Below are 11,079 nucleotides of genomic sequence, written 5' to 3'. Positions count from 1 at the left end.
GGAGGAATTCATTGTAGCCTACAAAAAATGGGCAACTGCTAAAGGAAAATTTCCATCAATCCTAGAATGGTGGGACAATACTAAAGAGAAGATCAAGAACTTCTTCTTAGATTATGGGATTAAAAGAGCCCGAGAGAAGAAAAGGTGGTACAAGAGACTCAACACAAAATTACAGACTTACCTGAGTTTGAAGAACGCTGGTGTTGATGTCGCTGACCTGGTGGGAAAAATTAAAAAAGAAATTAAAGAGGTCATCCATCAAAAAGGACAAGAAGTGATCTTTAATACTAAAGTGCAACAGTTGGAAAATAACGAGAAATGTTCACGCTTCTTTTTCAAGAAAAGTATGGAACAGAAAAATATCATGACCAATATCGCTGGTCAAACCAGCAAAGAAGGTATGCTTCAAGAGGCCAAGAAATTCTATCAGACTCTCTTTGACAAAAAGAAGATAGATATGTCTTATGTCTCACACGCCCTAGAAGCGCTAGAACTTAAGCTTGGCCAAGCTGAGAAAGAAGACTTATGCAAGGAACTTACCTTGGGAGAACTCCTGAGTGTAATCAAGAGTTTCGCAAGAGGGAAGGCTCCAGGATCAGATGGTCTATCAGTGGAGTTCTTTTCAACATTCTGGAACACTCTGAAGGAAGACCTGCTGGAGATCTTCAAAGCAGCAATGAAGAGCGAGCTGTTACCTGAGTCATGGAGGAGAGGAATAGTTACTTTGCTGTTCAAGAAAGGAGACAAGACCAGCCTTGAAAATTGGAGGCCAATAACCCTCCTCAATGTCGATTACAAGGTGTTATCCAAAATCTTGGTCAATAGAATTAAGAAACACATCGACAAGGTCATCCACCAAGACCAAGTTTGTGGGGTACCGGGTAGAAGTATCGCAGATAACCTAAATACCATCAGGGACTGCATCTGGTACTCCAAAGACAGAAAGCAAGATTTGGCCGTGTTGTCACTGGACTTTCAGAAGGCCTATGACCGAGTCTCGCACGAGTTTCTGTGGCTTGTGCTGAAGAAAATGAATTTTCCTGAGACAGTGATCAAACAAGTCGCATTACTGTACAAAGAATCCTATAGCCAAGTTACCATTAATGGCTTCTTGTCTGGAAAAGTGGATCTGATGTCTGGGGTAAAACAAGGATGCCCCCTGTCGCCCATCCTCTTCATCTGTGTCCTCGAACCCCTGCTCACGCTGTTGAGGAAAGAGAAGATCTTTAGAGGGGTGCCGATTCCAGGAGGAGGTGGGCAGTCAGTGAAAGTAAGTGCCTATATGGACGATGTCAATATTTTATGCTCCAATAAACAATCTGTGAGGAGGGCGCTACTGCTAACAGACTTCTTCTGTCAAGCATCAGGATTCAGATTGAATAAGAATAAGTGCGACTGCTTCACACTGAAGGAATGGAGGGATTTCGACTTACCAGAGGTCAATACCCAGTGCGACAGAATCAAAATTCTTGGTGTCATATTCACGCCCCAGAATGATGGAAAAGAAAGCTGGGAGCTGATAAGTGAAAAGGTGAAGAAGAAGATTGAGTTTTGGAAACTCAGACAGCTAACAATTGAAGGGAAGAACTTGGTCATCAAAGCACTAGTACTACCTCTGCTGTTGTACTTGAGCCAGGTTTTTCTACCAAGCGAAAATCGTCTTAAGGAACTCCAAAGGATATGTTTCCATTTCATCTGGAATTCAAAAATGGAGAAAGTTAGACGAGAGATAATGTACAAGCAGAAGAAGAATGGAGGAAAGGAGATTATCTTCTTTAAACGCTTTCTATATCTGCAGTATTTCTCCTTGTGTTTCAAGAACATCAAGACGAATAAAACCTGGGCCTATTTTCTAAGGTATGCCGCTGGACACGTGTTCAGAAAGAGAAAGTGGATAGAGCTGCCCCTTACAAAGCCTACCCTGCTGCTACCACCTGTGCAGTATGTATGTTTGGAAAGAACCATCCGTGTCTACCAACTGGAAGGTATGGAACAGGAACATCTTAAGAATGCCAGAAAGCTGAGAATGTTGCTGGACAGTCACCAAGAGACAACAAATGTGAGTAACTTCACAACATCAAAGTCTATGGAGCTATGGAGAAACACCAACGCTCCTTACCTATCAAATGTTCTTAAAGACTTGTCTTGGATGATTCTACACGAAAGTCTCCCTACCAGGGCATTTCAGTATAGAAGAGGGCTCGTCTCCACTCCAAGATGCCCAAGAGCTGGGTGTCCTGGAGAAGAAAGCGTCATGCACTTAATGTGGAACTGTGCCTATGCTCAGAAGGTATGGAAAACTGTTGGCATTCTACTGAAATTTACCTGTGAATTAAGGTTCCTGAACCATGAAGTGGTGCTGTATGGAGACTTCAAGCATCCTGTGGGAGAGAAGAAGAGAGTGTTGTGGATTATCTTGAACTGTTTAAAAAATGCCCTATGGAAGGTGCGCAACATCTTACTGTTCAGAAGAGACACCATTTCCGAGAAAGACTGTATAAAGCTGGCCCTAAGTGAAATTTACGTCTTCTATTTGTTGGACAGGAAGAGAGTGGGTCCAAAAGCCTCAAGCTGGTGGAATTTAAGAAGTTGGAACGTCCTGTTGGAAGATGTTTGAACTGAAGCTTTTTTCTGTTTCGCAGATTTTATAAGAAATAGCTGAATAAGAACTAAAAAAATTAAAATGTAAAAATCTGTTCTTATCAGTTTAATATCTGATACGTCCCCTATCTGGGGACCATATATTAAATGGATTTTTAGAACAGGGAGATGGAAATAGAGCTTGCTCTGTCCACTCCACGCATTGACCTGGTATTGCAGTATTTCCAGGACCGGTGCACCCTTTCCTTATGTGTTGACTAAAATCAGATTCCAAAAGTGTTTTTTTGTGTTTGCCATTGTTTCTGTCTTTCTGATGGGATCTCCCCTTTTAATCCCATTATTTCAACACCTGTTGGACAATGCATTTGTACAGTCATGTGTGATAATGAGCTAATTTATTAAATGCAATTAATTAATACATTGCCACCTCTTGTTGTGTGTGTGTCTTCTGTGTTTCTGTGTTTCCGGCATTTCACATTGGAACAGCTCATTCACCTTCCTTGTCTTCTCTCCGCCCTCCCTCCTAGGTAAGTTAAAGAGCTGCACCTGAGCCAGCCACTGATTGATGCAGCACCACAGTCAAATAGTGGAGTGGAGTGGAGTAGGGGAACAGCAAACAGCCATTAAAGCAGCCAGCCGCCTACCCGCCACAATGGACCTACCTGTGTACACTAGATGGATGTGATGGAATGTACTGTCGTCCCTACATTTCAAGAAGAAGTAAGAATTGCAGTTGCAACAAACCCTTGCTTGCCTACAAAGAGAGCAGCAATTTGGATTTGTTACTTTGTTACCTGGAAGAATAACAAACTGTGCAAGGATGGAGGTTGTAGGAGCAAGGAGAAGTTGTCTGTAAAGTTGGTGGATGCCTATTTTCCATTTTGCAGTCCCTTGTCTCCCTCTTGTGGCCTCCTGGAGGCAACTAGCTGTGCAAAAAAAAGACAGCCTGGCGGCCGGCTGTTGCAGTGTTGCCCTCTCAGGCAACACTGAGTGACTGACTGAGCCGCACCGTCTTATATAAAGTTCAGACGGAACTTTGCACGTGTCATAGTGGAGCCCTCAGGATTCCAGAGCCAGCTTTCTGACATCATAATGGGGCCTCAGAGATAAAAGCCTGGGCCCAGGCAGTGTTGGTCAGTGCTGCTCAGCAGGCAGCACTGGACTGGACTGGATTACAGCTGATACAAGGTGTGAAGGAACAAGGGGTGGCTGTGGGCATGCACTTGCTGCCGCTGCCAGTGTTTATCTGCATGGCAGGAGGGCATTTGGGCGTTGCCAGGAAGGCGTTTTTATGTAGATTCCTCCTCTTTCAGCACTGCATTGTGGTGCAAGCAAAAGAAGCAAATCCTGTCTGGCTTCCTCTCCGGCCTTTATTCACCTCCCGCTTAGTAGCTGTAAATGTGTGTGAGCCTGCAGGGCCCCATGGAATTGCCTAGGAGTAGGCTGAATCAATCGCTGCAAGGGGTGAACAGCAGTATTAGGCAGGCTCGGTCAACGCCCGGCCCATTCGGGTTATCGCTTCTCGGCCTTTTGGCTAAGACCAAGTGTATTTATACAGGAGGTTTTTAGTCAGAAGGTGCTCAGGTACCCTCTCTCTCGGCCTCGGGGGATCGTCCAGGTTCGCCTGGACTTCACCCCCGTGCTGCTATTTGGGAGAGAGGCTTAGTCCTGAGCAACGAGTTGCGATCCCCCCAGCCCCTTGGTCTCTGTACGTCAAGGGGCGCAGCGAAAGCTGCGCGGTTCGACCTGGCCACGCTAATGGCAGGCGAACCCGATGCGGTGCCGGTATACGCCCGGCTGCGAAACTCTGCTAGAGTCATCTTGGCAGAGGGTGGAGGCGGTCCACGAGGTGTCAAGTTCCTCGTATACGAAATCCTCGAGAAGTTGCTGGCGGTCCGCAAGCATGAAATTTTGGCGATCCAGGATTACCCAAGGCGTGGAGTTTTTGACATAACTTTTGTTGGAGAAGGTATCCTCCGTGATGCTATGGACAAAGCTGAGAGGGAAAAAGTTCAACTCACGTCTTTGGGAGTCCAGGTAATAGAGCATGCTTTTGAGGTAACCAAACTCGTGGTGATTAAGATGTATTCCCCATATGTGAAGGACCAGGAAGTGGCAGCATTCTTAGCTGCCTACTTCAAGAACATCAAGCTTATGGGGAGAGTTATGAACGAGTGCGGTGTGTGGACCGTCAAGTGGAAGTACTTAGTGACTTTGATAAAGGACCCCTCCACCCAAAATACGAGACTCCCACCGGCTCGTTTTAAAATTGGAACAGTGAATGGCGACCTCTACTTCTCGGGGATGCCAAACTTCTGCAGGGCCTGCGGTACCTATGGGCATACCAGTTACAACTGCGATGTCACCTGCAGGAACTGCGGAAGCAAAGAGCACACAATTAGAGAATGCACAGGAGAAAAAAAATGTAACTTTTGTCAGAAAACTGGTCATCTGTATTTTTCTTGCCCCTATAGGTACCGAGGCGAAGAAGATGAGCAACCCGGAGCGCCCCCACGTGCTCCACCAGCGGACCAAACCCGTCCCCAGGGAGAGGAACAGACCAGCCACACGAAAGAGGAGAGAGGTACCTGGGCTTCAAAGGTGCGAGGGACTGGAGCCAAAACAGGTACCTCGCAGCCAGCAACCTTGGAGGATAAAGGGGAGCCCAGTGCGAAGGAAAAGCGGCAGACTAAGCGGAAGGCGGAAAAGGAGCAGGCCGGAAAAACTGAGGCATCCCAGAAGGCTGGTTGCTCAGGGGGTGCCGGGCCTGCTCCAAGCCCTGGGTCTCTGGCATCCTCGTCGGAGGAAGAGGACGAGGTGCCGGTGGGTCCCCGTAAAAAAGGGAGGCAAGCCAGAGTCAGTAGGGGGGAGACAGGGGAGGAGCAGATGGACACAACGGTGAAAAACGATGCGGCTCCTCCTAGAACCCCCTCCTCGCCGCGACTGGTGAGGAGGGCGGGCACTGTTCCCCCCGTGGAAACTGACACCCCACCTTGTGCGCAACCTCCCCCTCCAGAAGGGCCTGCACGGTCCCAGGGGGGAGGTGCGAGCCCCCTAGGGGACCCACCCGACCTAGACGGTCAACCGTTTGAGACCCAGGGAGATCCGAATGAGTTTGGGCTCCCCGTACGCAGAAGTTTGGTTGCTGGCGTTACCCTCAGCGAAGGTAGTTCCTCTCCTTCGTTCTCCCTCCTGACAAATGATTCGGACGGGGGCGGGTATCTGAGCCCAAGTGAGATATTTGGTATTGCTGGTGGAGAAAATGTGTGATTTTAAAATACCGCTACTATTTATTATTTTAAAATCAAATACGCATTCAAAACTCCACAATGTCTGAACTAAAGGGAATATCCCTCAACGTGAGGGGCGCCAAGTCTAAAGTAAGAAGGGTTGCTCTCTTCAATTTTTTATCTTGCCTGGCAGCCTCTGTTTTTTTCCTGCAGGAGTGCGGTATTCCCCATACGATGAAGTACACCAAATATAAAGAAGATTGGAAATATGGTCCATCCGTCTGGTCTGGATCAAACGAGTCCAGATCAGCAGGGGTCGCCATTCTATTTAAGGGAAACGTTTTAATTGATTTTATTCAAGAAATCTTACCAGGACGTATTTTATTGGTTAAGGCTTTTATTGACGGTGTGAAATGGCAGTTTTTAAATTTTTATGGCTCACCTGATAAAAATGAGAGGGCAGAAATGCTAGAAGTTTTACCTCTTTTTATTAACACAACTGAGCCTTTTATCCTCGCAGGTGATTTTAACTGTATCCTGAGAGGGGAACGCCGGCTTACAAGTGCTACAAGCAGAAATTACGATAAGACCTCTGGACTGCTCAAAAATATGGTGAGCGATTTTAATTTAAAAGATGTTTACAAAGAATGTAACAGGAGCAGTCCAGAGGAAGCCGGCGTTACCTGGAGCAACGCCACCTGTAGCTCCAGGATAGATTTTATATTTTGTAATGAGAACTTACTGCCTTTTAAATGTGAAGTTTTAACCAACGTGTTTTCAGATCATAGGCTTTTATCTTTTTATGTGAAGCGTGATCTTAATAATCTTATTTGTAAGAAGTCCTGGAAGATGAATGTTTCCCTTTTAGATGATCCACAGGTTTTAACCGATTTTATTGAATTTTACAAGAAAAGCAGGCGGGTGAGAGATACCAGAGCTCCCATCAGTGCATGGTGGGAGAAGATGAAAAGTAAAATAAAAGATTTTTTTATTAAAAAGAGTGTGGCAAAAGCCAAAATAAAATATGCTGTTTTTAATACACTAAACACCCGTCTGCAGACCCTGTACAAAATGCGAGACAATGAAATAGAAGTGGAAGCCGACATCACCGACCTCAAAAAGGAGATAGCCCAGTGCCTGGAGCAGAAAGGTAAAGAAATAATCTTTCGTTCAAAAATTCAAAACATAGAGGAGAACGAGACCTGCTCCAGGTACTTTTTTAAAAAAATCAACAACAAAAGGGCTGTCATCAAAAACATTGAAGGTGTGTCGGATGTACAGGGTCTTTTAAGTAAAGTTCATGAGTTTTATACTGACCTTTTTAATGTTAAGACTGTGGATCGTGATTTTATGCGTGACTCACTGAAGGAGATTACCACTGTTTTAGACCCTGCCTCCCAGAATTTTTTATTGCAGGACCTGACGGAGCAGGAGATTTTAGAAACAGTTAAAAGTTTTAAAGCAGGTAAAGTTCCTGGTCCGGACGGTATACCCAGTGAGTTTTATGTAAAATTTTATGATCTTTTAAAAGAAGATTTGTTTTTACTATACGCAGAAGTTTTTAAATCCAAGATGCTGCCTAAGTCCTGGCAGAAGGGTGAGGTCTCCCTATTATACAAGACGGGTGACATCGCAGTTTTAAAGAACTGGAGACCAATAACCCTTCTAAACAGCGACTACAAGATCATGGCTAAATTATGTGCGAACCGGATGAAAGCCATAATACCCCACATAATACATTCCAACCAAGTATGTGGGGTGCCAGGCCGCAGCATCTGGGACAATCTTAACCTTATTAAAGATGTGATTGAGGACACGAGGTCTAGGAAGAATAATTTAGCAATTTTATCAATAGACTTTGAAAAAGCTTTTGACCGTGTCTCTCACTTTTATTTGTTTAAGGTTTTAGAGCGTATGGGTATACCTGAAGGATTTTTATTATCCATCAAAGCCTTTTATAAAAATTGTACAAGTAAGATTTTAGTAAATGGTTTTAAGACACAGGACGTATTTTTAAACTCTGGGGTGAAGCAGGGGTGTCCCTTGTCCCCACTGCTTTTTATATGTGCGTTAGAGCCTCTATTATGCGCAATTCGCCGAGACAAGTTGATACGTGGAGTCCCCCTGCCAGGGGGAGGCGGCATAGAGGCTAAAGCAGTGGGGTACATGGATGATGTAGCGGTATTATGCAGGGACACCCGGTCGCTTCAGAGAGCCCTCAAGCAGATAGAGTTTTATTGCTGTGCTTCCAGTTTTAAGATAAACTTTAGCAAGAGTAGTATTTTAAGCATAGGAAGCATGGTTTTTAGTGACATACCAGTTCCTGTGTCGGATAATATTAAAATTTTAGGAGTCTCCTTCAGTGAGTACGACAATGGTTTTATCAGTTGGGACATGGTGGCGCAGAAAGTAAACAAGAAGATATGTATGTGGAATATGAGGAAGCTTACTATGGAGGGAAAAATTTTAATTATTAAAATGGTCATTTTACCCCTGCTTTTATATCTGAGTATGGTTTTCCCTCCTCCCACGGTTTTACTGAGAAAAATAACCAAAGCTTGTTTTACTTTCTTTTGGAGTTCCAGAATGGAGAAATTAAAGAGAGGAATCGTGATGAAGTCCAAACCAAAGGGTGGCAAAGACTTTCCAGATTTTAATAGGTTTCTTTTACTAAAATTTTTTAGCTTCTGTTTTAATTCCCTTTTTAAAGAGCACTATTGGTCGTTTTATTTACGTTATAATACAGGGTTTTTTATGCGAAGGTGTGGGTGGTTCCAGATTATTTTAACCTCACCTTATGCTTTTAATTTACCCCCACAATACGTAATTTTAGAAAAAATAGTTGCTTTATTTAAATTAAAAGGGAAGAGTATTAATGATCTTAAAAATAGCAAGAAGCTTTTAATCGACCTAAAAAGAGAGGATGCGGTCAGCAGAATAGACAATTTTAACGAAAAACGCAGTGGTTTTATCTGGAAAATGTCTAACATATTTTATCTCTTTAACACACAGAAGGACCTGGCCTGGAGCTGCATTCATCAATGTCTTCCATGCCGGGCATTCCAATACAGAAGAAGATTCGCGAGGTCTGCCGTCTGCCCGAGGGAAGGCTGCCAGGCTGAGGAGACAGTGCGTCATTTACTTTGGACATGTTACTTTGCACAACATTTTTGGAAAAAGATATTCCCTCTTATGGAAAAGACGGCAGACCTGAAGGACTTATGTTACGATGATATTTTATATGGACAATTTGGATGCCCGACCGCGAATCAGAAGACAATAGCATGGAAGACGATGAATTGCGCTAAAGAAGCTCTTTGGAAGGCCAGGAACATCCTTCTTTTTAAACACGACGTTTTAACAACGGATGATGTTTTAGGTCTTTGTTTTAGTGAGATGTATTTATATTATTTAATTGACAGGAAAGCAAATGCCACCCTTCTAAATAAATGGTTTGTGACTGACTGGAACTCCAATAAATAAAGATTTGCCACCATGTCCCCCTATAAATAATAATGTAATTTGATTTTACTATTGTAACAATGTGAAAATGTTTGACGTAATTGTAATGTTATTTATTGTAAAATTGAATTTTTTATTAATAAATCATTGACACCCCCGCGAGGGGGTAGCCAACTGAAAAAAAAATCTGTTCTTATCAGTTTAATATCTGATACGTCCCCTATCTGGGGACCATATATTAAATGGATTTTTAGAACAGGGAGATGGAAATAGAGCTTGCTCTGTCCACTCCACGCATTGACCTGGTATTGCAGTATTTCCAGGACCGGTGCACCCTTTCCTTATGTGTTGACTAAAATCAGATTCCAAAAGTGTTTTTTTGTGTTTGCCATTGTTTCTGTCTTTCTGATGGGATCTCCCCTTTTAATCCCATTATTTCAACACCTGTTGGACAATGCATTTGTACAGTCATGTGTGATAATGAGCTAATTTATTAAATGCAATTAATTAATACATTGCCACCTCTTGTTGTGTGTGTGTCTTCTGTGTTTCTGTGTTTCCGGCATTTCACATTGGAACAGCTCATTCACCTTCCTTGTCTTCTCTCCGCCCTCCCTCCTAGGTAAGTTAAAGAGCTGCACCTGAGCCAGCCACTGATTGATGCAGCACCACAGTCAAATAGTGGAGTGGAGTGGAGTAGGGGAACAGCAAACAGCCATTAAAGCAGCCAGCCGCCTACCCGCCACAATGGACCTACCTGTGTACACTAGATGGATGTGATGGAATGTACTGTCGTCCCTACATTTCAAGAAGAAGTAAGAATTGCAGTTGCAACAAACCCTTGCTTGCCTACAAAGAGAGCAGCAATTTGGATTTGTTACTTTGTTACCTGGAAGAATAACAAACTGTGCAAGGATGGAGGTTGTAGGAGCAAGGAGAAGTTGTCTGTAAAGTTGGTGGATGCCTATTTTCCATTTTGCAGTCCCTTGTCTCCCTCTTGTGGCCTCCTGGAGGCAACTAGCTGTGCAAAAAAAAGACAGCCTGGCGGCCGGCTGTTGCAGTGTTGCCCTCTCAGGCAACACTGAGTGACTGACTGAGCCGCACCGTCTTATATAAAGTTCAGACGGAACTTTGCACGTGTCATAGTGGAGCCCTCAGGATTCCAGAGCCAGCTTTCTGACATCATAATGGGGCCTCAGAGATAAAAGCCTGGGCCCAGGCAGTGTTGGTCAGTGCTGCTCAGCAGGCAGCACTGGACTGGACTGGATTACAGCTGATACAAGGTGTGAAGGAACAAGGGGTGGCTGTGGGCATGCACTTGCTGCCGCTGCCAGTGTTTATCTGCATGGCAGGAGGGCATTTGGGCGTTGCCAGGAAGGCGTTTTTATGTAGATTCCTCCTCTTTCAGCACTGCATTGTGGTGCAAGCAAAAGAAGCAAATCCTGTCTGGCTTCCTCTCCGGCCTTTATTCACCTCCCGCTTAGTAGCTGTAAATGTGTGTGAGCCTGCAGGGCCCCATGGAATTGCCTAGGAGTAGGCTGAATCAATCGCTGCAAGGGGTGAACAGCAGTATTAGGCAGGCTCGGTCAACGCCCGGCCCATTCGGGTTATCGCTTCTCGGCCTTTTGGCTAAGACCAAGTGTATTTATACAGGAGGTTTTTAGTCAGAAGGTGCTCAGGTACCCTCTCTCTCGGCCTCGGGGGATCGTCCAGGTTCGCCTGGACTTCACCCCCGTGCTGCTATTTGGGAGAGAGGCTTAGTCCTGAGCAACGAGTTGCGATCCCC

General features: G+C 44.6%; 2 non-coding genes across 2 annotated transcripts; both read left to right on the top strand.

The window, feature by feature from the left end:
• Positions 1-2,654: 2,654 nt before the first annotated feature.
• On the top strand, positions 2,655-2,845 carry LOC142653813 (U2 spliceosomal RNA). Its single transcript, XR_012848672.1, has one exon. It is a non-coding gene; the product is annotated as a U2 spliceosomal RNA (small nuclear RNA).
• A 6,589-nt stretch (positions 2,846-9,434) lies between these two features.
• LOC142654236 (U2 spliceosomal RNA) lies at positions 9,435-9,632 on the top strand. The gene has a single exon (XR_012848945.1). It is a non-coding gene; the product is annotated as a U2 spliceosomal RNA (small nuclear RNA).
• The last annotated feature ends 1,447 nt before the right edge of the window (positions 9,633-11,079 follow it).

The sequence above is a fragment of the Rhinoderma darwinii genome, chromosome 5 (assembly GCF_050947455.1).
Source record: "Rhinoderma darwinii isolate aRhiDar2 chromosome 5, aRhiDar2.hap1, whole genome shotgun sequence".
Taxonomy (NCBI): Eukaryota; Metazoa; Chordata; class Amphibia; order Anura; family Rhinodermatidae; genus Rhinoderma; species Rhinoderma darwinii.
The sequence above is the reverse complement of the archived record's forward strand: the minus strand, read 5'-3'. Positions and strand labels throughout refer to the sequence as shown.